The 26255-nt window shown below is 40.7% G+C and overlaps 1 protein-coding gene across 1 annotated transcript in view; it reads left to right on the top strand.

Moving 5' to 3' along the window:
* Window positions 1-26255, top strand: part of NAV2 (neuron navigator 2) — a gene marked incomplete in the record, with an annotated part of 642501 nt that overhangs the window by 147644 nt on the left and 468602 nt on the right.

Consider the following 26255-nt stretch of genomic DNA (forward strand, 5'->3'; position numbering starts at 1 on the left):
TGGGCAAAAAGAAGAACAGGAGTACTTGTGGCACCTTAGAGACTAACAAATTTATTAGAGCATATATATGCATCCGAAGAAGTGGGCTGTAGTCCACGAAAGCTTATGCTCTAATAAATTTGTTAGTCTCTAAGGTGCCACAAGTACTCCTGTTCTTCTTTTTGCGGATACAGACTAACACGGCTGTAACTCTGAAACCTGACTTGGGCAAGAATGGCTTTGAGTATTTGTCAGTTTTGGACTACTTCGATGCATTGTTGAGGATGCAACTTAATAAAAGGGTTGTGGTGATTGCAGGTATTTCAGTTCTTTTACCATGTATTTTTGCAAAAGCCCTGGGGCTGATATTTGAGACCTATTTGAATTGCTTGGTGGGGTTTTTTTAAAACCTTTCTGTTCCTGTTGAGTACAGAGACACTCTATTGCCTCCATGATAGCACCTCTTAGTGAAAGAAATGTGAAACTGCTGTATGATTGAAATACTCACCACCTATCTTTCTGTGGTTTAGGTTCCAGTTCAGTAGGTTTCTTAGGCTTTAAGCACATGAGTAATCCCATGGATTTCAGTGAAACTACTCAAGTGTTTCAAATTAGGCATGTGCCTCTCTCTACCTTGCTGAATTGAGACCTTAGTTGTTGAACAGATTTTGTAAAAATAAATAAATACGTGAGCAGCATACACATTAGCACATTTTTTTAAAGTTTGCTTTCTTCAAATAAAATAATATGCTGTAATAACTGTAATAGAATGCTAAACTGTGTCATACCGTTCAACCAGTGTGCGGGTAAAATACCTTATTTAAGCTAACCTTAGCCAGACCTAGAAGTGCATTAAAGGATCTTAGGATGAGCACATCTGGTGTGCACTAGGCTAAAAAGGAAGCTCTGTAGCTGTTCCATATCGTCTATTGGAACATTCATTGAACCATATCGTCCATCGCTGTAAATTGGTGTAGCTCTATTGATGTTGCTTAATTTTAATCACTTGAAGTCCCATTGAAGCCAGTGGGACTACTCAGCTTCTTAAAGTGAAGTACATGCTTAAGAACCTTGTTGAATAGGGGCTCAAGCCACTACAGAGGTACAAAAAGACTTAAATGGAGTTATGCTGATTTACACCAGCTGAGGATCTGGTTCTGTCTGTAGAGAATATTTTACCACTTAGTTTTCTATAGCACCTGCTGTCTAAGATAAATCTCTCGTGCTTTGCCATTGTTAGAGCTAAACATTGTTACTTTTTTAAAAAAATTGCAAGATGTGTGACCATAGATAGATATGATAGATAATAGCAGTGCCATATGGCTGTGCACACAAGCTGACACAGATGTATAGCCTCACAAATTGTTGAGAACTTGGCTTACTAAGACTTCAGGTTTTTATTGAAGGAATCACAATCCAAAAAGGGAAGGATTTTTTAAATTAAATAGAAATACTCTTTTTGAGCTTCTATTTTTAAGAGCAGAATATAACTCTCTTCCAGCTTCTCAGTCTTTGACCTGATCCTATGTGGTACTGACTACTCTCTATATCCATTGAAGTCAGTTAGAGTTGGGGGTGGATACCGAGTACCTCAGAAGATCAGGTGTTTTATTTGGTGAATTGTGCACAGCATACATCTAAATAGAAAAAGCCTGTGTATGTGGAGTAACCCACTAGCTCTTATATTGAAAAGTATGGGCTTGATGCAAAGAGAAAAGATACAGCAACTTCTCACTAGGATAACGAATCTCTGAATAATCCATTCAGGGGAGGGGGGCTTTTGTAGAATGGAATCTGATCAGATTAACTGTGTCAAACTGAAGTTCAATTAGTATTCTTCGTGCATGATCCTCAGTTGAACCTCAATCTTCAGAAATGTCTAATCAGCCATAGTTATTGCTGTATTCTTAGCTTTAGCACTTAGCACCTGACTCAGGTGCAGGTAAATCAAAGGTATGGACGGTTCTGTACTTCATGTTAGCTATATTGAGATTAGTTATCATGTCATCTGTATTTGGATATATGTTCTTAATAATTATAATCATTTGAACATCGCTTAAAATTTTACTTTGGGAATTTCCTTCTTGCAAACCCCATTTTATAATTAGTTTATTTGCATTCTCTTTATCTCTTAATAATAAATCATATTTCAGCAGTTTCAGCCATCTCCTTTGATCACTGTGTCTTGGTAATTTACAAACTGAGTTTCATTCCCCACTGACATTTAAAATGCAGGGATGCAGACAAGCATAGTTCACTATGGTTTGAAGAATTAGTAATTCTGCTTATTGTAATATAGCTATGTATTGCTCTCGTTTGGTCACATGCGGATCTTCATCCCTGCACACAGTGTTAGGTGAGGGCTGTCCTTCATAACTCTTTTGTGACCTGACCTCAAGCTGGACCTTTGAGAATGGATATAACTGCTATAGCTTCTGTTACCCATTAGTTTTAAACCAAAGAAAAGAGACATAACCAAGGAAGAGAAAAAAACACTTCAGTTATCTGCTTCTGGCAAACTAAATATTGACCAACAGTCCTCTAATGAGGAAAAGAAGGGTGAAGAGGAAAACAGATAATATACAACAAAACTTTTAAGAGCCCAAACACTCTTAGGAAGAAGCTTTTGATCACTGTTAAATACTTTGAACTGCACTGAACACTTATTCTCCCTTGGTTGATCGCTTGTAGGTAGATTCAGCATGTGAATTAAAATCACACAATATCAGGGTTGGAAGGGACCTCAGGAGGTCATCTAGTCCAACCCCCTGCTCAAGGCAGGACCAATCCCCAGATAGATTTTTGCCCCAGATCCCTAAATGGCCCCGTCAAGGATTGAATTTGCAACCCTGGGTTTAGCAGGCCAATGCTCAAACCACTGAGCTAATACAGCTGGCTTGGGCTTGTTTGCTTACCTTAATGCTAATGAGGTTCTGGGTGCTAATGTGGTACTTCTTATCCCCCCATTACCTAGGGCCAGATCCTTGGCTGGAGTCAATTGACTTTGTTGGAGCTATGACAGTTTACAGCAGCTGAAGAGCTGCCCCCAGATGACTATGTACTCAAGGCTGCAGTCCTGTCCATTTCCTGACAGAGATGACCAATGGTCCTGGCTGAAGCATGCTGCTGCGTCAGCAGAACTAGTGAGCACCAGTGAGTATTTTCAGTGAAGGGTCTGCTGCTAGCAGGTATAGATTGATTTTTTTTTTTTTCCCCCCCAGGGGATCAAGAAATAGCATCTCTATTTGAGATATTTATACCAACCTGCTTATAGTAGATAAGGCTTGGAAATACTTTAGAGGATCTTGCTCTTTCACTTATTGGAATATATTCCATACTTGGTAGGTAATAAGCATGCTTTTCTGGTTCAGACACACACGTTATTGTGGCTCCATGGCACAAGGTGAAGGGTCAGGGATGCTGTGTCCTATTCCCAACTACGTCACTGACTTGCTGTATGCTCTTGGGAATATTGCTTAATCTCTCTTCCTTGGTAGTAAAATAAATAAATAAATAAATACTTATCGTGCCTAGTTCTCAGGAGTGCTGTGACACTAAATTCGTGAATATTTGTAACATACTTTCCATCCAGGGAACTCATAGTATTACAGAAGTATAAATCTCTGCTTGTTGTTTATTTACTACTGCATTACATGCATGAAGGTGAAGACATTAATGTAAAAAAAAAAAAAAGTTCTTTATTCGTATGTTAAACATTCTGAAAAATGCACTGAATTGAAATAAGAGCAAAAGTATGTAAGCTCATCATTGCTCAGTAGTATAAAGAGAGGCCAACAGTATGCATTTTGTTGAAAGATTACATTTTGCTTAACAATAGCTTGAGACAAGTTGTGAGTGTGTGCACAACATAGCTCGTTTTTAATGATTCATGCAAAAGTTGTCTCCCACAATTACCCAAACCTTAATGTTATCCAATGGCTTGAAAAGCTCAGAATAAAAATGTTTCCCGCATGCAGAGGCAGCATTTCAATGTTTTCAAATTTTCCTGTTTGGTTTTGTTCATATATAATGTGGCATATAACTGGAAGAAAGTGCTGTCAAGTGATTGAAGCAAAAGACTTAGGAGATGACATTCCAGGGATCTCTTCTTGGTTCTGCCACTGAGTGATCTTGGGTGAGTCAGATAACCTTTCCTGGTCTTCAGTTTGCCTACTTGTAAAATGGTTGTTATAATACCTCCCACACAGGAATTGTGAGGCTTCATTAGCTGAAATGTTTACATATCTTGACATCATTGGATGACTGGTATTGCATACGTGCAAATGCAAATGACTTTCTCTTTTTCATAGGTGGGTTGGAAGAAAAGAAATACCACAGCTTAGTTTAATTAAGTTCAGTGGTTCTCAAACTTTTTTTTTCACTTGAATATTGCTGAGTGTCTCAGCAGACCACTTAATGATCTTCCCAAATGTTGTTTATACCGTTAGCTAACTATTGTAAAGCGCCTTGGATAAAAGTGCACGCGCTCTGTGTGTGTGTGTGTGTGTGTGTGTGTATATATATATATATATATATATATATATATATATATATATATTATATATATATATATAAAAAAAAACTCTAGTTAACTTTTTTGTTCTACAAATAAAAGCACACAACTTGTATTTTATCGGTAATCTTACCTTTCTAATGTGATGGATGTGCTCTCTCTCCCCAGCCACAGAGCTGAGGGTGGGAAGGAGGGTTGTATCTCCCCGGCAGCCGCAGCCCTGGAGCTGGGGAATGTCGCCTCTTTCTCTGGCTGCCACAGCCCTGCATGTCCCAAATTTCCCCCCACCCCCTCTTCTCACCCCACTGCCCCCTGCCATCTACCCCCTAGTCTTCCCAAGGCCACCACCTCACTTTACATGTGCATCTTCTCCAGGGTCCAGGCACCTAATTAGTGGAACCACACCTGTGCGGCTCCACTAATTAGGTGGGTGGCCTTTCATTCTCTTGTGTGTGGTCACCCAGACGTGCACCTTAGAGGGAACTATCCACGAACAGTGAATGAGACCACAGTTTGAGAACCTCTGATCTAGTTGCTTCAGTTTTGCCTACATTTTAAGTTTGAACAGCTTCATACTGTATGTCAAAGCCAAAATGAGCAATAGCAGAGCAACCCAAACCTTAAATTTAAATCACTGAAATGATCAATTCATTCTTGCCCTTAAACACATTACCTGTGGGAGGTGCAGCACTTTTGAAATAAACACGTATTCGTAGAACTGCCATTGAATTCTTGGTGGCTATTTCCAGAAAATGTAGTAAGAAATATTCTGTCCCAGAAGTCAAGGAAGCTTATTCAACTGTGTGCATTGAGAACGTTACATGTAATTGGAATATTCTTTTCAAACAGTGAAACAAATTTCTATGGTATGTTTTGATTTTGGGATATAAAATTAAGGAAGAATTCATCAATATACATCATCTCTGTGTGATGATTTTTATAGTAGGTTCAGATGCACTTCAATGGGAATTCAATAGGACTACTGTTGGAGTAAGGTGCTACTCAGTGTGATTAAGAATGACACAATCTGGCTTGCAGCAAGAAAGTGTCCTAGTGTGTGTCACTTGATGAGACAACTGAAGCAGGTTTCAGTATCTCGGTGATGCCCTGTGGCCTAGTCATGCAGCTAGGGGAGCTCCCCTGCCTTTCTTTCCCCTTACTAGATTTATTTAATTTCTTTATTTAAATATTTAAAATGGGAAAGGGGACTGTTTTCCTTCCCCACCATAATTCAAATCCTAGGTCTATATTTCTTTCGGAGAATAATCCCATTAGTGTCAATGGTCATTTATGTGCATGTATCAGAGAGAAGAATTGAGCCATTGTGTTGAGCCCGATTACCCCAGTGGTAGTGTCCTAGCACAACTAATCCTGCATCAGATCTGAATTTAGATGGTACGGAGATCAAGAGGTGCCTGTGGTGTTTCATAGCTTGATCCTCAAAACAGGTATCACCTTTGAATGCTAGAATGTTAGTTGGACATTATTAGGGGAAACATTAGCTATTTGAATGATAAATTTATTTCCAAACGACACTGAAATACAATTGCACCAGATCTAGACTTTCCTTAAATCAACGTTTCTCGCTTAATTTTCAAGTTGGTGCATAGAATTTGATCCATGCACCTTCCATTAAAGTCCATGAGAACTGCTAACTATTTATATATTTAGGAAGCTTTAACAGGTTTGCAGATCTTGGCCATGTAAATATCAGAGATAAAACAGTAATCATTACAACTGAGCTTTTGTTTAGAGAAACATTATACAGTAATACAACCATCAGCTCTTTATTGAACAGGGTGTTTTTCCATATTAGAGTGAGCATCTTTACTCTATCCACGATGTGCTGTTTCTGCTGATAATATTAAGTTGAGTGAAATCTCTCATTTCACACATTTAACAAGCCAAACATGTCTATCAAATATGAATATTAAAAATTGGGTAGGTGTACTGTTTTTTTGCAGATGTGTATTTTGGCTGAGTATTGAATAAATGGTAACCAAATATCTAAGTATCTATTTGTCCTCTGTCTATTTTGCTGGGTAGGTAATTGGTTGGTTAGTTCTTCCCATAACAGCAACCTCCCATATTTTTGGAGCCATTCCTCTAGAGCTGTGCTATCAGTAGCCGAGCAGCTACTAGCAGATGAGATGAATTCTTCATTTCCTTTTGGGTGACCATTTCCACCAGGAAGCCCCAAGAAGATTACCAAAGGATTATCTGGTAATTTAATATCCAACAATTTGTAATATTTGGTTACAAATTGCATCTCGATACACTCTGACTAGACGTGCACTATATATGCACAAAATCTCCTGTCTCACTCTACAACTTGAAGTTAAAGATGAATTTTCTACAGGATATTCAGTGATTGCCGGGACACGCTCCCAGTATTCCTGTTGAAACTGGTATATGTAACACTGTACTATTCAATATCAGATATTCCTATAGTGAAGTAATGATAAGCTTCTTTGCAACGGGGAGCAGGAGAGAACCATTATTTTCATTATGGCATATCATTGATTGATTACAGTCTTTCCTGGAGTACAATATGGTAGAGATTCTTAAAGGCACAATGGGATTTCAAAGGGAATTAAGCACCTAAATTCCCTTTGTGTCTTTAAGAATCTCCCCCTAGAACAGAAGATAATAAAATGGAGTGGGGTTTTGAGGGGGGGAGGGACTTCTTTCACTTCTGTAAGTGGAACTGTAAAGCAGACATGCTCCAATAATAACAAAAAATAACCTATTGAGCATGTAATCTGGCTAGTAAGCTACCGAAGATGGAAAAGAGGGAGCATGTAGTATATGCAGCATGTTCTTACACATGGGACGGTAGGTGCTTAGAGCAGAAAATTATAATTTGTTCTAATTCAGGAATAAGATGACAGGTCTGTAGCTGCCTTAACAATCAGAGTGGACTTAGAATGCAGAACATGCCAGAAGAAAAGATATATGTCCCTGGGATTTGTAGGGCCCACAGGAACTATTTCCTCAGTGGGTCATTTTATTTTGTTACAGTTAGAAGTTATTGATCTGAACTGCATGCCACCTGGTGTCTTGTACTATGGCCTGATTCCATAAAACCTTACTTGCTTGAGAAGTCTTATCTGAGTGAGCACTCCTCATGTAAAAGTGTGCAGATTCAGTTCCCTGCTAAGAAAGGTACTGCATTTTAGTTCAAAAGTGTGATTAGTCCTTTTAGTGTTTAGGCAATGGTTAGATGGAACATATTTTGTACCTAAATAAAATGAATTACATTTCATCTTACAATTTTGATTCAGCAACACTATGACTATATAGAGTAATAATAATTGGCATTGAAGGCATGCCCAAATGAAAATCCTGCATATAAACTCCACAGAAGTTTGAATCTAGATCAAAATTTTATTGCTCATTCTCTACCTAGCATTTTATATAGTGTTTTTATCTTCAAAACCCTTTCCAAGCATTCATTAATTAGTTCTCAACACTCCTGTGAGATGTATGGCTACAGACAGGCAGGGACCAGAGGACAACATGTTAGATGGCTGTCTAACTTAACAGAGAATATCAGGTCTGGGATTAGAATTCAGGAGTTCCTGGCTGCCATCCTTTGCTCAAAGCACTATCCCACCTATCTCTGAAATCATTTAAAGAGGTGTAAAACCAATAATTAGATGCGAGGCCACCAACAAAAACCTTCTGCAAGTATTGCAGAAAGTAGTATAGATGGTGTATTTTCCTGTGAATTAGCACTGAAGCAATGACACAGCTTGGTGCTAGATGTTGCTATGCTCCTGAAGGTGCCATACTTCGGATGAGGCAGAAAACTAATAAGCTCACTTGAGCTTTAGTGACTATAGATGACTATGGCCCCTACATGGTCCTTTTCACAAGAGAGGTCAATCTCAAATTCCAGACAGGAAGGACTGGTTAATTCTGGTATGGATTAACTCCTGAAGTATGCTTTTTTTGTATCTCATGGGCTGTCTAGAAAGCAAGTAGAAATAGAGAGATATGAGACAGATTTCAAGGCGTTCTAGTTTAATATCAGAGGAGTATCCACGTTAGTTTGGATCTGTAAAAAGCGACAGAGTCCTGTGGCACCTTATACTAAAAGATGTATTGGAGCATAAGCTTTCATGGGTGAATACCCACTTCGTCAGACACAGGTTTAATATGTTACTACTGAGGGCATTCTGTGCCCCTCCCCCCCCCCCCCAAAATGTGCACACAGTATTTTAAAATTCTTCAAACTTCTGCAAATTTTGTCAAATAAATGTGGAGGTTCCAGCATGGCATTGGAGAGCACAGGCCACTGATCCCACAGAGGTGGGAGACACAGACTCAGCGGTGAAGCTGCACCCAACTCTGACACAGTGCAAGGACCCGGCCTGCCCCAGAAACACCCCGGGGCCTTGCCCCTTCATGCCAGGGCACCAGGTGTAGGGAGGCAGGCTTAGCAAGGCAGGATCCAAGTGTGGAGGGATGCAGATGTGGGTTGAGAGGGATCTGTGTGGGGCAGTCTGGGTGTGGGTAGCTCAGTGTGGGATCTGGGTGTCAGGGGTGAGGGGATCTGGATGCACAGGGGCTTGTTGGGGGGTTCTGGATGCAATGGTAATAGGACTCTTCAGGGAGGTCCAGGTGAAGGTGGTTGGGGCTCACCAGGGTGTCTGGGTGTGGTGGGGGATAGAGCTCGGCGGGGAGGGGGGGCGTTCTTGGTGTGGAGGGGGTCCCGATCTGGGGGAATGGGGCTCACTGGAGTGGGGATACAGGTGCAGCTGGTTAGGGCTCAGTAGGGTGGGGATACAGGTGCGGGTTGCTCATTGTGGGAGTCCAGGTGCAGGGGGAAAGGGACTTGGGGGGTTCTGGATGGGGGTGAGGCTCGGCGGGAAGGTCTGGGTATGAGGGGGTCTGAATGCATGGGGGTTGGGCGGATGGGAGCAGCTCCCTATAAAGAGATCCATCCCCCTGCAGCTGAGGAGCGATGGGTGTAGGAAGTGCTGGCGGGGGAGGGGGAGGAGGAGGGGAGCAGTTTGCAGAGCTTCCTGCAGTTGGGGGAGAAATCTAGGGGTGAGTCTGACCCTGGCCCTGGATGCCGTACAGAGGAAGAGGAAGTCCCATCCTCCCCAGCCAGGACTAGCAGCTGAGCCCAGCACAGGATAAGAGCCACCAGCTGGGTCTTTCTCAGTCCTGCACCCAGCCCAACAGTGATTTCCGTTGCTGCCCTGGGCATCCAAAACATACTGCTGGAGAGTATGATCATATGATCGCTCTTATGGCTTCCCTTTGCTTCCCCATCACAAAGTAATTTTTCTGTGGGAAGCAAAGAAATCTGTGGGGGACATAAATTCCGTGCAGGCGCAGTGGCGCAGAATCCCCCCGGGAGTAATATGTTGTCCCTCAAGGATAATAAATTTAAATAACCACATTTTTGTATTTATTTAGATTTAAATTTAAAAGAAACTTCATACCGAAGAGCATTCATCTAAATCTCCAGGTGTCCTTGATTTATATGCAGAAACACAACAGCAAAGGGGTTACAGAATATAAATAGTCTAAAGCAGCAGCATTTCTCCTTCCTCACATCTCACCACATATGCTTAATCACCAGTCATGTGATCTGTGCAGTTTAAAACCCCATCACACAGAAATTCCATTCTCAACTGCCACAGCCTCAAACATTTGTGCTTTAAAGAGTCCCCAGGAGGTCAACTCATTTGGACTATTTCAGATCTTGTTGGGATTAAGTAAGGTAAGTATTTCAAAGGCAAGGGGCCCTTTCAGAGAATGCTTTGCCAGTATATCACTTTTTATAAAGAGAGGGATCAAACTTATATATGTGATGGTGAGTCTCTTAAAAGCTACAATACGGGTGTAATTTCAAAACCGTAATGCTGTTGGTAGGATCAGTAAGTAGCTCATAAACTAATGCATGAAGCCAGTTATTAGAACTCTTCCAAAATAGTGTTGGATCTATTTCTGTTTTTCCATGTCTGGATTTACTTGCCACAAGGCTATACAGTGTATGTAGGATAATAACAATAATACCTATTTTTATATAGCACTTTTCACTGTGAAGCACTTTGAGATCTACCAATCTTTAACATATCTGTCCTCACAACACCTTTGGAGGCAGGGAAGAAGTATTCCCATTTTAGAGATAGAGAAGTGAGGCACAGAGAGGCTAAGTGATTTTCTCAAGTCACGGAGGAAGTGTGTGGCAAAACAGGGAAATGAAAGTGGGTCTCCTAATTCCTGAGCTAATGCCTTAACCATTGGATCACATTCAGTTAAATTCCCATGGTAATTGTGTGGCTTAATACTTTGTATCTGGAATGTATTTTATGTGACTGCTATTGGATTTTGAAAATAAATTAGGTGTTTCTGACCTATGAAAAATTGCAATTATCATACCTGATTAAGTTCAGTAAGGGGCAGATGCTGCTACCCTTACTCATGTTGAGTAATACTTACTCACATAAGTAGTCCCAAACTCATGTAAGTAAAAGCCACCCAACTGTGAGTAAGGATTGTGAATGTGGAAGGCGTTAAAGGAGCTCTAGCTATAAAAGGATGCTGCTATTGTTGCTATAAATACTGCTGCTTTGTAACTGACCTGTTGAGGACTATGTGGGGAGACAACTAAGACATTCAGGACACAGGCACATTGACTCTGTCTCCATTGTTCTGATCAAGATGCAGTTTCTTAATTCCAAGCTTATTTCCACTTGGATTGTTGTGATGAATTGAGCTGTCCTCATTTATCATGAATCTGGGGTTGGTCGGATTCTTCAGCCTTTTCTCTTAACTATTTAATTCTTTCCTTTTATCGTCCCCTCTCTCCCTCAATGAGGGAGACTCCTCAGAACATCCTTTGTCCTTTGGACTGACAGGGCTACTGGGTCAACCCTGCAACCCCCCCCAAATCCTGTACACCCATGGAAGGACTTGCAGGATAGAGTCTTGAGAAAGATCTTGTGAAATTATACTGGGGAAAGCAGGATGTACACAAATTTCTTTTCTTTTGAGAAGCAATCAATTTTAGGTAATGTAAATCCCCCCCCCCCCCCCGCAACAAACAACTCGCCCATTTTAATTAAGGTAGAATCTATGTGAAGTAATCCATTTAATTTTTGTACACACATCCAGCCTCTTATCTTTCTTTATTTCCCCCAATGAATCCTCTTCTCTTCAAGAAAGAATAGGGATGAAGATTACGGGCCTGATTCAACACCCACTGACATCAATGGGATAGGCATTGTCCTACTGAATCAGACCCATTGTTCATTTAGACCAGGATCCTATCCCCAATACTGGCCAACACCAGGGCTGGCTCCAGGCACCAGCGCAGCAAGCAGGTGCTTGGGGTGGCCAAGGGGATGGGGCGGCAATTCGGCGGCAGGTCCCTCTCAGAGGGAAGGACCTGCCGCTGAAGTGCCGCCAAAGAAGAAAGCGGCGCGGTGGAGCTGCCATCAAAGTGCTGCCGATCGTGGCTCTTCCCCGCTCCCGCCCCGGCCGCTTAGGGTGGCAAAAACCCTGGAGTCGGCCCTGGCCAACACCAGCTACTTCAGAGGAAGATGCAAAAAATTCTGCACTAGGCAGATTTGGGATGATCTGCCTCCATGGAAGCCTGCCTCCTTTCCCCTAAATCCTAATAATTAGAGATTTGTTTAAACCCCTTAAGAATGAGGATTTTAATCCCATTTAAACCTTGTTGTTTTGGATCAGGCCCTATTTTCTTAATTTCAATTTATTCTCAGTGACGCTTTTGTGATTAACTTCAGCACCTGTACTGACTTCTGCTTTCTTTTTTTTAACAAAGGATTTAGTCAGTTTAATCTCACATTGGGGATCATCAGTATTCTAAAGTTCTGGTCAATTTGCCTAATACACATTGGATTAAATTCTTACAGCACAGTGAAGGTTGGCTGGAAAGCTTTCTTATGGTCTTAGCCTATTATTCTATATCCCTTTAATAAGCACACTTTTGTGGGAAATTGACAAAAGTGAAATAATAAGTACAAGGAAAATGTCATAATTACTGGATTTTCTTTATGTTTAAGACCTACAGTCTGTTTATTACTTAATTTATTTTTTGTTAAATACAAAACCAGACAGCTATGGCTAGAATTAGGCACTCTGCCAGTTATTTAAAATGACAATCCATTTGGAAGAATAACTGCTCAGTGACTTATCAAAACCTCCCACGTCAAAGGAATCAGCCATCCAATAATTCAAAATTAAAAGTACAGCCAGCTGCCTAAAGACCCTTGTGCCATCTGTACAAGCCCTCCCCAAGTGGCTTAGCAAATAGAAGGGCTTTTCAGCGTACCCTGCGGGTTAGTTTTCAGACCAGGATAGAAGGCAAGTTCTAGAGGCCTCCTGGAGAGTGCCCTGTGAGTAATCCCCTCTCTTTTAAACTGAGGTGAATCTAATTTGAGCACCTTCACTGATCACAACTGCAGTAGTATTGCATGTTGAGAGAAGTGCTGCAGCCTCACGTGGAGCACACTACCTTAGTTAAGTCTTGTGATGACAAAGATAATGATCACAGTAGCAAGGTGCTCATCCATCCAAGTGGATCTCTCATTCATACTTTTATTTTCCTTAGGGCCTAATTCCATAAAGGGGTATCAGCCAATTCACTAAGATCTTCTTGATAATGTCTTTTTTTTTAAAAAAGAAATAAATTATATGAATCTGGAGAGTAAAAGTAACCTAGCCTTGGTCCTGAGTCAGCGCAGGGGGCTGGACTAGATGTCTCCCGAGGTCCCTTCCAGCCCTACATTTCTATGAATCTATGAAGTCAGGGCGCAACGTGATTCCCACAACTTCCATGAGCAGAAGAATCCAGTAGATCTCTCCTGAGTGACAGGGACAAGAAACCATGGGCCTTGGAATCCAGTGAATCCTGCTGGGAATACCTCTGTGAAGTATGGATTGTGAGGGAATAGATAATCTGTTTTATTTCCTACTGTGTAGCATCAGCCCTTGCTCAGCACTGAAATTTTCAAGTATCACTACCTTCTGCATGGCCCCTCCTCTGGATCTACTGAGCAGTCTCGGGGAGGCTCAATGACAGCAATGGCAATGTCTTGCAACCCTGCTGACAGAAAAGAGTCAGAGCAGAAGCACAAAAGAGCTCACTCAGATGGCTCCTGCTTCTGCAGAGCTGATTAATCCCTTACCTGATCAGCTTCTAGATAGGTAGTGTTGGACTGCTCCTTCCACTGCTAGTCAACCTGCCCCCTCACCTCAAACCCATATATATTGTGCTGAAACCACAGCAAGGCAAACATTGTGGAATTTTCAGTTCTCTCTGGCCTGTGTTTTTCTGTGGGAAGGAGTGATCTGGCCCAAGGTAATTTGTAGTGCATTCTGCTTGGGCTACAATGACAGACGTGGAAGGATTTAATGTAATGAAATAAATAAGAACCAGATTCCGAGGAATAAAATTGCCTTGCTTCTACTGTTCTAAAAGATCTTTCTTAAATACATAAAAGAACAACCTTCCTGGATCCATTATCATGTCCTAGAAGAAGGACTATTTATTAGTTTCCACGTAGTACATAGTATGGAAGAGGCCAAGTTTACGGAAGTCCAGTACTCAAAAGAATGCAGTAAGTAGGTGTTTACAAAGAAATTGGTAATTTTATCATTCATGTGTTGTGTACATTTAAATTAGCAGTATCCAAAATGGCAATATTGCATCATAGTTTGCTATTGGGTGCTCTGTATTAATGCCAAACTTCCTAAACAAATGGACAATCTGAGAGTTCAGAATGCTGAACATAAAAGAAAGAAAATCAAATCTGTTTTATACAGAGACATTGGTTTCTGTTGGCTGAGATAGATATTAAATGAGACATCATATTAAACCACTTTACACATTTTAGAAAATGTTTATCAATTAAAAGCTTGATTTTAAAGATTCATTGGCACAAACTACATAGGAAACTACCCGGGCCCCTTACAATTGTGTAGTTACAGAGCTACCGATGACAAGTCACCAGCTTTATGCTAAGCTAAACACCCGTTTAAAAATAGTTCAACAAAAATTAATAAAAATAGGATTTGACTGTGAAATGCACTTCTAGAAATGAGGCTAATCAAGCATTTGACTGCTTTTTAGAGCTTGCGGCAAGACCCTAGTTTCATTTATAATGGAAACACTTTAATAAAGGAGGACATAAAAGATGGAGGTGAGAATAGACAGCATGAACCTCCTGACAGTTAAGAGAATTATTTTGCTTCTAGACTCTTGCCTCAACCTTGTTTCTCATATATTAATACCAGGAAATAAGAGCAAATAATTTTAAAAAGGCAATATTCACAGTTGTACTTTCATAATAATTTTATTTCATTTACATTTTTTGTATGGCATGAAGCCTGGCTAGGACAACAACTTTGGAAGAATCTCTTATGTTAGATGTGAAGAAATACCTATATTAAGAGGATCTGGACATTTCCCCGTGCAGAGAAGTGCATACCTAATAATTTACATAATATCACAACCTCCCATGTCCCTTGCATTCAAGTTATTTAATTCATTTGGAGGTAATGGGATTTGAAAACGCATATAATTTATTATTATTTTTTTTTACATTCTTGTATATTGCCAGTTTGTTTCCCCGTACAATTCCCATCCAGTTTTGGGTTTCCTGAGGCACTTTATTGCAAAATCAACATATTCTAGGAATTAGAGGCAAGGTGGGTGAGGTACACCTCTACCTCGATATAATGCTGTCCTCAAGAGCCAAAAAATCTTTGCATGTTATAGGTGAAACTGCGTTATATCAAACTTGCTTTGATCCACCGGAGTGCGTAGTCCCGTTCTCCCCCCCCCCCCCCCACCCCGAGCACTGCTTTACCGCATTATAACCTAATTTGTGTTATATGGGGTCACGTTGTATCGGGGTAGAGGTGTAATATCTTTTATCGGACCAACTTCTGTGGGTGGGAGAGTCACACTTTTGAGCTACACAGAACTCTTCTTCAGGATTGGGAAAGATACTGAATGTCACAGCGAAAAACAAGATTGAACAGATAGTTTAGCATAAGTGGTTAGCACATATTGTAAGGGACCATTCAAGGTGAAGTGGCCCATTAACATCCCTGTGTGGCCATAGGACAAAAAGGGGGGTTAGTGAGTTACAGATTGTTGTAATAAGCCATAAATTCAGTGTCTTTATTAAGACCATGATTTTTTAGTCTCACCCACCTTGTGTCTCTAATATCCTGGGACTGATGTGGTTACAACAATACTGCATATACTGGGAGTAACAGTTATGGAATAACAGCCACTGTCTAATTTACAGTGGTCTACCTGGTTACTGTTTGCCCTTCTGGTGGTACACATCAGCTGTTTAGCAATACACACAGTGCTGTACAACTCTTTTATGACAGGAAGTGAACAGGCATATCAATTGAAACTGAAATATGGATTAATGTAGGCTATATGCAATTACCCAAATTACCTGGATTAGACAAGATAGCAGAGTTAACAAAAAGTGGAAAAATAGTTGCATGGCAGTGATCTCAACTGATTGAGACTAAGTTCCATGCTTTGATCACATTGAGTCTGGATTATTCCAACACACTCTTCCTCAGGCTGACCTTGAAGGCCATGTGGAAACTGGTTCAACATACAGTGGCTGTTCCACTAATTGGAGCACATTGTTAGGAGCACAACATCCTGATTCCACACAAGCTAGCTTCTTATCTAGTATCAGCTCTATTTTCGATTAATCTGATTAATCTCTTTACAGCCCTAAATAGTCAAGGACCTGAAAGACCATCTCTTCCTGCTATCCCACCAGAGCAGCTGTATTCAAAAGGGATGCTAAATTCCAACTTGCTGAGAACAGGTCTTTCTCAGTGAAGTGCCCTTGACACTGGCTTGCACTAACACTGAAAATCAGGTTGACAGGGCCGGCTCCAGGCACCAGCTTGGCAAGCAGGTGCTTGTGGCGGCCACTCCTGAGAGGGGTAGCAGGTCCAGCTATTCGGCGGCAATTCGGCGGACGGTCCCTCACTCCCGCTCGGAGCGAAGGACCTTCTGCTGAATTGCCGCCGCAGATCGTGATGGCGACTTTTTTTTGCTGCTGCTGCTTGGGGCGGCCAAAGCCCTGGAACCGGCCCTGCAGGTTGAGCATCTGTCTTGGGGTGGTAGAAGTGCTATGCAAGACTCATCTTTCACCCAAACCTTTTCTTATGGAAGTGCCAGTTGGTAGTCATACCCAAGAGCATGATCTAGGACATATGCAACCTAGAGTTGACTTCTCTTAATCAGAGGTTTAAATCTGTATGGATTAGGAGGTCAGAGAGTTTCCTCATTTGAGGAATCAGTTATTGTTTCTAAATTTGTGTAATGAACACCAGATACTATGGCAAAGAGTGGCTTAAAATGGATGTATAATTATCAATTGCATATTTTACAAAAGATGGGACTTCCAGCAACACAGTGTTTTCTATCACTATTCTAGGATATTGGTTTGCTACTGGCTTAGTGGGAAGTATTCCATCTGCTTTATCAGAAACAATACCTTCAGGTCATTCCAGGTCACATCCAAATACTGACCTAACCTACTCCTAGACCTGATAAGAACTGGAGGTCATAGCCAGTAGCAAGCCCCAAACCATGTTATCAAGAACTACAACATTCATATTGTCTGCTTAATTTCTGATGGGGACTGAGGTAGGTCTCTCTTTCCCTCTCCCTTTGGTCTATCAACACTGACAGTGAACTATAACAATACTGTTTCCTAACTAATCTAATAAAATAAAAAAATAATTGCTGATTTCCTCCAGAGATGTGTAGTTCAGTCCATTTATTCTTTGTTTGTTATTTTCCAAAAATTAGAAATCAGTGAAAATAGGAATTCATACCAAAAAAATAAGATAAGCAGACATCTTGTTAAAATAGCAATCACAAAAGCAATAGGCTGTGTGAGAATCCTTCACATTTCAAATTCCAAGCGTTAAGGCATTCAGAGCAGTAAATTATATTACAGTAATCTGCTTCACCAAAATATACATTTTAAATTTAGTTTACACTGACAAGCTATACTCCTAAATATGTCTGATCCATATTTGATTGCTAGTCTTGATTTCCGTGATGTTTAGTACCAATTAAACAGTTCTATCTTCCACTAATTTTATATTTGATTATTCATACCCTTTGCTACTTAGATTCACACTGCAGCTTCCCTGCATTCAAAATCTCAGTGTTTTTCTCATCTCACAACCCCAGCAAAATCTGGTTAGACTCAATGTAGTATTATTAGACCCTTTTCTTTGTCTGAAAAAGCAAGTGGGGAGAGGGTTTGTCTCTTGTATTCATCTGGTAAATTATTAATGAAGCTGTTAAATGGAACTCACATGGTCAGACTGGGTGGGTGAAGTTAGCTTTGGAGGATGATGCACACAGGGGAAGTTGGGGAGCCTTAGGCAGTTGATGCAAAGAGTACAGATGGTAGGGATGCATAGCTAAGTGATCTCAGGATTTGCCCAGGTTGATTTTTTTGCCTGAGGGCAGGATGAAAGGGTGCTTTCCACCAGCGAAACAAGAAATAAAATGGACTGAACATAGGAGAGGAGTGTGTGGCACTGAGAGTTCACAGTTGATAGTCATTGAAAAGTCAGGGTTTTTCTTTTACATTCTCTGATTTAGTTCCCAGAAAATTGATCAAGGTATTACTTGGAATGCCTGTTTACTGGGTTAGCAAATTGGAAGGGAGTAGGAAAATGCACAGCACACTTAATTATGTTTGTATACTGTTCAACTGGCTGTGTAATTTATTTTGTTGGTATATAACATCATATACAGGGTTCATGAGTACTGGTGAGGTAATCGGGAGATGGATCTCTTTCCACCCGAAAGACATATACACAACCGTTGGCAAAATTCTCAGCTTCCTCACTTACTACAAAACCCTTGAGGAATCCTGTATATGCATCAAATGCAGCTGCAACAAACTAACACTCACTCTCTAGATTTTTTGAGAGTATGGATGAACGTGCTTATTGAATTATTCAGTGTTACAGATTTTACGAGATTATAATTTTTTTTTCTTTTTGGTGAGCTGTAACAACTGAAGTGCATAAACTGTCAGAATGTTAGAGGATTGTCAGTCCCAAAGCAGCATGGTTCAATGTGCGATTCCCTGGGGCAACAATAATATAAATGGAGGAATTGCCTTTCTAACCATTCTTGTAGGAGATAACGTAGAATCACTAGTCTCATGCTTATTTGGCTATAGTGTATGAGAAGGAGTAAAATAGCCAGGGGTAAGTTGTGGCTAAGAGGCTATTAAACTTCAAGTTTGAATTATTTATACTCCCTGAAACAGCAGCTTCAAATGCCAGGAGGGTCGACTTAGCCCTTCAGCCTTAGAAGATGTATTTGAGTACCATAGATCCTTACAGCAGATTATTCGAAGGGGTTCTCGGTGAACAAACAGAACCTTATTTTTAACATCTCCATGGATACTAAAGATCTCCTGGCATATTTTGCAAGAACAGGAGTATACACTGGAAACATTAGAACATTTTTTTCCAGATCCATGTCTGTTGGGCTGAGAGCCTCTCTCCATCCCGGCGGTGGCTGCATTTCAATGATGCCACATTTAGGGCTCTATTTTACCCATTTGTAGTAAAACCCATGAGAAGGAGACTGGGAATTCTGTGAGCTGAATCTTGTGGAGTTTTATACAAATGCTTCCTTTTGGGGGAGGAGGTCAGAGTAGAGCTGGGATTCACCCTACAAACCCCAAGGAAGTACTAATTCAAGGAAGGGGTTGTCTCCCTGTAACATTGTCTGTCCTTCTGGGAGAATGGCTCCTGAAGGAGATCTGGAATGAAATCTCAAATCAAAAGATCTTTGTAGAACAAATTGATTAACAAAACTCTATCATGTTCTCTATTGTATACTCATTGACAATTATTTCAATGATGGTTATTGTTGTCAGCATGTTTAGGGCTGTGTAAACACAGTGAGGTCAATGCTCACTAGCTTGAGGAGGGTACCATCCAGAACAGGGAGGAAAATATAGTTCAGCTAAACCTAATAAATTGGATGAAGAGGCCCATATTGTTGAGGAACTGGAGTGTTTGGTTTTCTCATGTCTTCTCAGCATGAATTGTAGAGGTCTGTGGATGCCTCCCTGGACAGGCATGTTTAACTCAACAGAACAGCTGAGAGAGGAGCAACACATCTCACTCTTTTTCAGTTTTGATTCTCATCTCGCCTACTCTACGTACTTTCTTCATGTCTCTAACTGGAATGTCTTTCCCAATAAAACATGCAATCAAAACTGCCATTTGTTGAAGGAGCCTTTTCATGTTTTTTTTTTTTTTTTTTTTTTTTTTTTTTTAAGACTGGTTCTGGGACAAAAAAAATGACATTTTTGTATTAATGCCAAGCCTTGGTGGGCCTTCATTATGGTGATTTTTAGGGGATTGTGATGGTTTTGTTTTGGGTTGTTTTTTTCCTTCCTCCTCCTAATCTTACTGAAAAGAAAGACTTGATCATCTTTGTATACATTTTGTCTGCTTATGCAAGTGAAGAAACGAGCGCTAAATCATGTGAGTAACAGCAGGTGTAACCCTGGTCTTCTGGTTAATCTCAGGCCACATGATGGGCTCATGAGTACCACCAATTTACCTTGTACAACTAACTAAAATGTATTACTAAATGGGTATTTGGCCATAGAAAGGAAGAAACAATCATTAGCTTAGTTCCAAAGCAACAAAACTCTGGGTAGAGAAATTAATTATAGCTTAGAAATGTCTAGGTGTGTATTCCAGTTATCTGTTTCACAGGGGCATTTTCTATGTGAATCACAGAACAGTACTGTTAAAAGGTGGCTAGTTGTTCCTCTCTCTCATTTGCTCATGAATGGCTTAGAAAAGCATAAACTGCCCTCTACTGGGTTTTGCAGGAAATGCCCACGGGTGTAAGGAAATTGCTAATGGGAAAGCTCAAATAATGACTTACTAGTGAATTGCATACCCAACTTTAAACCAATGTTGCAAAGCTACCCTGAAAATCTACCAGCTTAGGCTCAAGTCTGCTCTTCTGTGCTTTACCATGATAATTACATTTAAAAACTTCTATTTTACAGACTCTGCTAAAACAAGCAAACAAAACTATTCACTCTGGGCAGTGTTCAATCAGAATTTTGCAAAGTTGTTTGAAACCCATTCAAATGGCTTCAGATGATTTCATTTTTGAGTACAGGGTTTTAGGGTAAGACAAATTAAGTATCCAAAATAATTGATTTCTTTTTTCTGTTCTTTAATATTATCTCAAGTGTTTAAGCCCCACCTCACCATTTTATTCTTTGTTACAAAGGTTCTAAATGCCGAATCTGCATCATCGTATCCTGTCAGTAGCCTAATAATTCTTTCTTCTGCAATGCCTCCATGTTGTTTTTCATTGTCCATCTTTTTCTATTTCTTCTGTTACTGATTCTCTCCTCAAAAATATGGGTTAAATTGTCATTGTACATGAGTTGAAAATGTCAGTGAAAGTAGCATTGGGTGGTGAGTTTGTAAAGTGCTCCGGAATTCTTTAAAATGAAAGGTCGTAGATGATGATGATGATGATGATACATTGAAAATAGTGAAAAATCTACACAAATTTATACAGTCCAAAAACATTCAATAACACTATTTCTCCTTTTAGCGTCAAAGAATGGATAGCCACTACTCAGCCCTTCTGTTCTCAGAGAGTTGTTTGCTTGGGAAGTCGTTTGTATTCAATTTTGTATGCAGATCTGCCTAGAGCCATTGCATCTAAATAGAGAAATTTAGGAAGTAACTAAAAGAGGAAGCCTGGTCCAAGATTTGGGTAAAAAATACTCATTTTCAGAAAAAGAGCCACGTGTAGGTTACACCACTGTGCTTTTAGACTTCTCCTTTCCTATAGATATCGTAATCTGTAACACCCATCTCAGTGCTAGTGTTTGTGAGAGACTGGATTCCCTGCATGTGTGGTGGCAGTTGATGGTACCTCGGGGCTTTTGAAAATAGGTATAACTTTCATTTTCTGGCTGATCTGTGCCACTTATCAGAGTTCATTAATGAACCAGCATCTGGAAGCCAGCTTTTAATGTCAGAACCAAGAAATAGCTCAATAAATGATTCATACAGCTAAACACACGATCTCCATTGTGGAATCCTAAAACAAATAATGATCTTTGGATTCAGCAGCAAGACAGTCCTGTGATAGGGAAATTGACTACTATCCTTTAGGATAAGACAGACAGATATGACCAGCAATGATAATTTAAAATTAAATGATTTGAAAATCTAGGAAGGGGATGATCGCTCCTAGTCTAAAGAGAGAAGCTGGGGCTGCTAGTGGGAGTACTAATCAATATTGCGCGTCCAGAACCATTTGTACCAATGTGAAATAGGACTATGCTTGCTTTATCCTATAATCTTAAAATATGGCCTTGCTACAGAAGAATAAATCAAGTTCAATGAAACCTGTCCCATTTATGATAGCATAACCCATATATTCTCCATCAAGTACAATAGCTCATAAACAGAGGCTAAGTGTCTGCCATGTTAGCCTCTGTGGGAGCAGGGACAAACTGTGTTGACTGTTTGTTTACTAATGCCTGCCCTATTTAACTTTACAATGAAATAATTAAAAACATCCACATCCATTTATTGTACTCCTCTGCCTTTTGGTGTTAATTTAACATTGATAAACAATCTAAACCTGTAAAATAATATAAACCCCAGAAATTAACCCAGGGCTCAATCCTGCAAGGTGCTGACTACTCTGGCCCCAGTCCAGCAAAATATGGTACTACTCACGTTGAAAGCTAAGCATGTGCTTAAATGCTTTGGTAAGTTGGGGCCGAAGTGCCTCAGTGTCTTGCAGAACGGAGCCCTAACTATGAAATATCAGAAACGTGAGCTGTATAGGAATCCGAGCAGGTTTTGAGTGATGGAAGGTCCATGAGCAGTAGCCACCTGCTTCTCACTGAAGTCAGTATATAACAGGTCTCCGTTTGTGATGTTATTGTTCAGTTGAATCTTAGAGCCTACAGTATATCTCACAAAAATGAGTTGCAATAGATCTTTTAAATGACACTTCTATGAAATCCCAGCAGCTGCTACTAAACATTTTTTTGTTGCTGTCCCATATTGCTCTTTTGGAACTAAAAACAAAAGTCAAAAATATTGCATCTGACTTGTATCCATGGCCAGCTGTCTGATTTGAGGGGAGGGGGGTGGAATCTCAACTATTGTGGATAGTTCTCTGAAAACATCTGCTCAATGTGCTGCAGCTATCAAAAAAGCTAATATCGTTCTTCGAGTAGTGTCCCTAGGGATGCTCCACTTGAAGTGCACGTGTCTCTCTTGAGTCCTTGATCAGACTTTTTTTTCTGTTAGCAGTGCTTGTTTGGCCCATGCACGCATGCTGTGTTGCCTTGTGCCAGACCCAAGGCTATATAGGGATGTGCAGGTGAACAGTCCTTATTTCCTTCAGCCTGAGATGGCACTCTAGTGTGCCTTGGCTATTTTGTGGTCTTCTAGTTGTTTAGGTTTTGTTAGTATAATTAGTTATTAGTTATAATTAGTAAGTGTTAGTGAGTGAATAGGGTTTTTTTATTCCTCTTTTTTGTTGGGCAGGGCATGCCTTTTCTTGGCAGGGCATGCCTAGCTCACCAGGCTTCAAACACTGCTTCTCCTGATGAGAGGCTCTATCTGTGAGCCAGCCATTCTGTGTGTCTGTTGTTTGGGGGAGTCCCATGTCTGTCAGAAGTGCAATTTTTGCCTCGCCCTCAAATTGAGGATAAGGAAGAACAGGGTATAAACTCAGACAGTTAATGAAGGAGTGCTCATTTTGACCAACATTTGAGTGCGGTCAGGAGACCCCTCCTATACATCTGTCTCTGGACAGATCCAGCACCTTTCCACCTTGACTCAGGCTTCCTGTAAGAAGAGGAGGTCTTTTGAGAGGGCTCTCAAAAAGAGGAGTATGGACTCTCATCTGAAGGCGACTGCTCCGAAAAAGCCCAAGTCCCTTACAATCTCCAAAGCCTTGACCTCTCAGCATGGTACTTTTGAGTCAAAGGATTCCTCCTCTGGTACTGGCAGTTACAAACCTGTCTAAGGGAAATTAGGCTCTGGCTGTCGATGAGTCCAAAAGAAGCCCTTATAAATTGTATCTTCTTTACAGGGATTTCCTTACAATCTGTTGGAGCTCAGGGCTGTCAGGAATGCCTGCTTCCATTGGGGCAAATCAATCAGTCATGATGGACAACATGTCTTGCATGTTGTGTGTCAAATAGGGAGGACAAGCTGTGTACCCTTATTTACTTTATTTATACATCCATCTACCACTCGAGCTCCTGACTACTCCTTATCTCCTCTCATAAGATGCAAGTTGCATGCTTCACCCCAGTCTAGGGGTTTTTCTACCTTTGGATGTGATTCCTTAGTGGTTCTCAGTGTTAGACTCTTCCTGCTCTGAGGAAGTGCAACAGGTGTTACTGAGTAGTAGAAAGAGTCAACCCATACTACTTACCTGCAGAAATGGAAGAAATTCTCCCATTGATGCTGTCGTTGCCACTTCCTGTCTGGATCTGTGCCTCTTTCAATCACCCTGGTTTATCTGCTGGATCTGAAGAAATCGGGATTATCAGTTAGCTCAATTAAGATCCATTTGGCCACAGTATCAGCCTTTCATCTGACAACAAAGGGTTTTTTCATATTTTCTCATCCTGTATTGTCTATTGGAGAATTCCTGTTCCCGGACTAGAGATTCCGCTCTGATCCGGGACCTGAACCTAGTACTCAATTACTTTATGAAACATCCATTTAAACCTATGGCAGCCTGTTCTCTACTCCATTTATCTATGAAGGCAGCCTTTTTAGTCGTCATCACATCAGCCCATAGAGTTGGGGAGATTGGTGCCTTGATGGCAGAGTCACCCTTTATGGTATCCTTCAAGGATAAGATTTCTTTATGCCCAAATCCTAAATTCTTATCTAAGGTTCTCTGAGTTCCACCTTAACCATTCCATTCATCTACCATTATTTTTCCTGAAGCCACATAACTCTCTGGAGGAGTCCTGTTTTCCTATTCTGGACGTTAGAAGGGCTCTGGCCTTCTACTTGAATAAGACCAAGCAATTTCGAAAGTCATCCAGGCCATTCATCTCCTTCATGGGTAAATCCAAGGGAGCCATAATTTCTGTTCAGACTATTGAGAAAGATATCTGGGTATATTGTCACTTGTGAGATTGCAGGCATTCATCCTCCTCAAAGGGTGATAGCACATCATACCAGGTCACAAGCAACATCCACAGCATTGCTTAAGAATGCACCGGTTTCAGAGATGTAGGACTGCTACGTGGATTTCAGTACATAAATTTTTTGAAGCACTATGCTTTAATCTATGCTGTCTGATACGATGCGGCTCTGGGTACTGCAGTGTTATCTTCAGTTCTGAAGCTCCTTCTTCCCCCTGTGGAAACTGCTTAGAAGTCAACTGAAGTGGAGCACCCATTGAGATGCCACTTGAAGAAGAGGTTACTCAGCTTGTGCACTAACTGCAGTTCTTCAAGATGTGTCCCTTTATTGGTGCTCCACTACCCCTCCTTCCTTTTCCCTTCGCTTCAGACTGTTCTCTGTAGAGGTGTTTGGGTAGAGAAGGAATGGAGAGCGCTTTGCCCGCACATCCCTATATAGCCTTGGTGTCTGGCATGTGGAGGCACAGGGCATATGCGCGGGCCATACAGGCACTGTTAGCAGAAAAATCTCAGATCAAGGACTTGAGGCACCTGCACACCTGAATTGGAGAACTTATAGAGGGATGGACACATCTCAAATAACTGCAGTTACTGCACAAGCTGAATAACCTCTTCTCAGGAACCATTAGGAAAAGGATAGATAATAAAACAGAAAATATTTTAATGCCGCAATATAAATCCATGGTACACCCACAGCTTGAATATGCCATGCAGTTTTGGTCACCTCCCCTCACAAAAGATATATTAGGATTGGAAAAAGTAAAAAGAAGGGCAACAGAAATGGTTAAGAGTAACAGGTTCTGTATGAGGCGAGATTAAAAGACTGAGACTGCTTAGCTTAGAAAAGAGACAACTAAGGTGAGACTATGACAGAGATCTATTAAATCAGGGGTTGGCAACCTTTCAGAACTGGTGTGCCGAGTCTTCGTTTATTCACTCTAATTTAAGGATTCATGTGCCAGTAATACATTTTAACATTTTTAGAAGGTCTCTTTCTATAAGTCTATAATATATAACTAAACTATTGTTGTATGTAAAGTAAAGAAGGTTTTTAAAATGTTTAAGAAGCTTCATTTCTTCATTGGTCCTGCTTTGAGCAGAGGGTTGGATTAGATGACCTCCTGTGGTCCCTTCTAACCCTGATATTCTATGATTTAAAATTAAATTAAATTAAAATGCAGAGCCCCTCGGACCGGAGGCCAGAACCCGGGCAGTGTGAGTGCCACTGAAAATCAACTTGCGTGCCAAAGGCGGCACACATGCCATAGGTTGCCTACCCCTGTATTAAATCATGAATGGCATGGAGGAAGTGTTATTTACCTCTTCTCATAACACAAGACCTAAGGCTTACCCAATGAAATTAATAGGCAGTAGGTTGAAAACAAACATAGGTAGTACTACTTCACAAAATCAACCTGTTGAATTCACTGCCCTGGGATGTTATGAGGGCCAGAAGTATCACTGGGTTAAAAAAAAAATTAGATAAGTTCATGGAGGATAGG

Source organism: Trachemys scripta, chromosome 4 (assembly GCF_013100865.1).
Source record: "Trachemys scripta elegans isolate TJP31775 chromosome 4, CAS_Tse_1.0, whole genome shotgun sequence".
Taxonomy (NCBI): Eukaryota; Metazoa; Chordata; order Testudines; family Emydidae; genus Trachemys; species Trachemys scripta.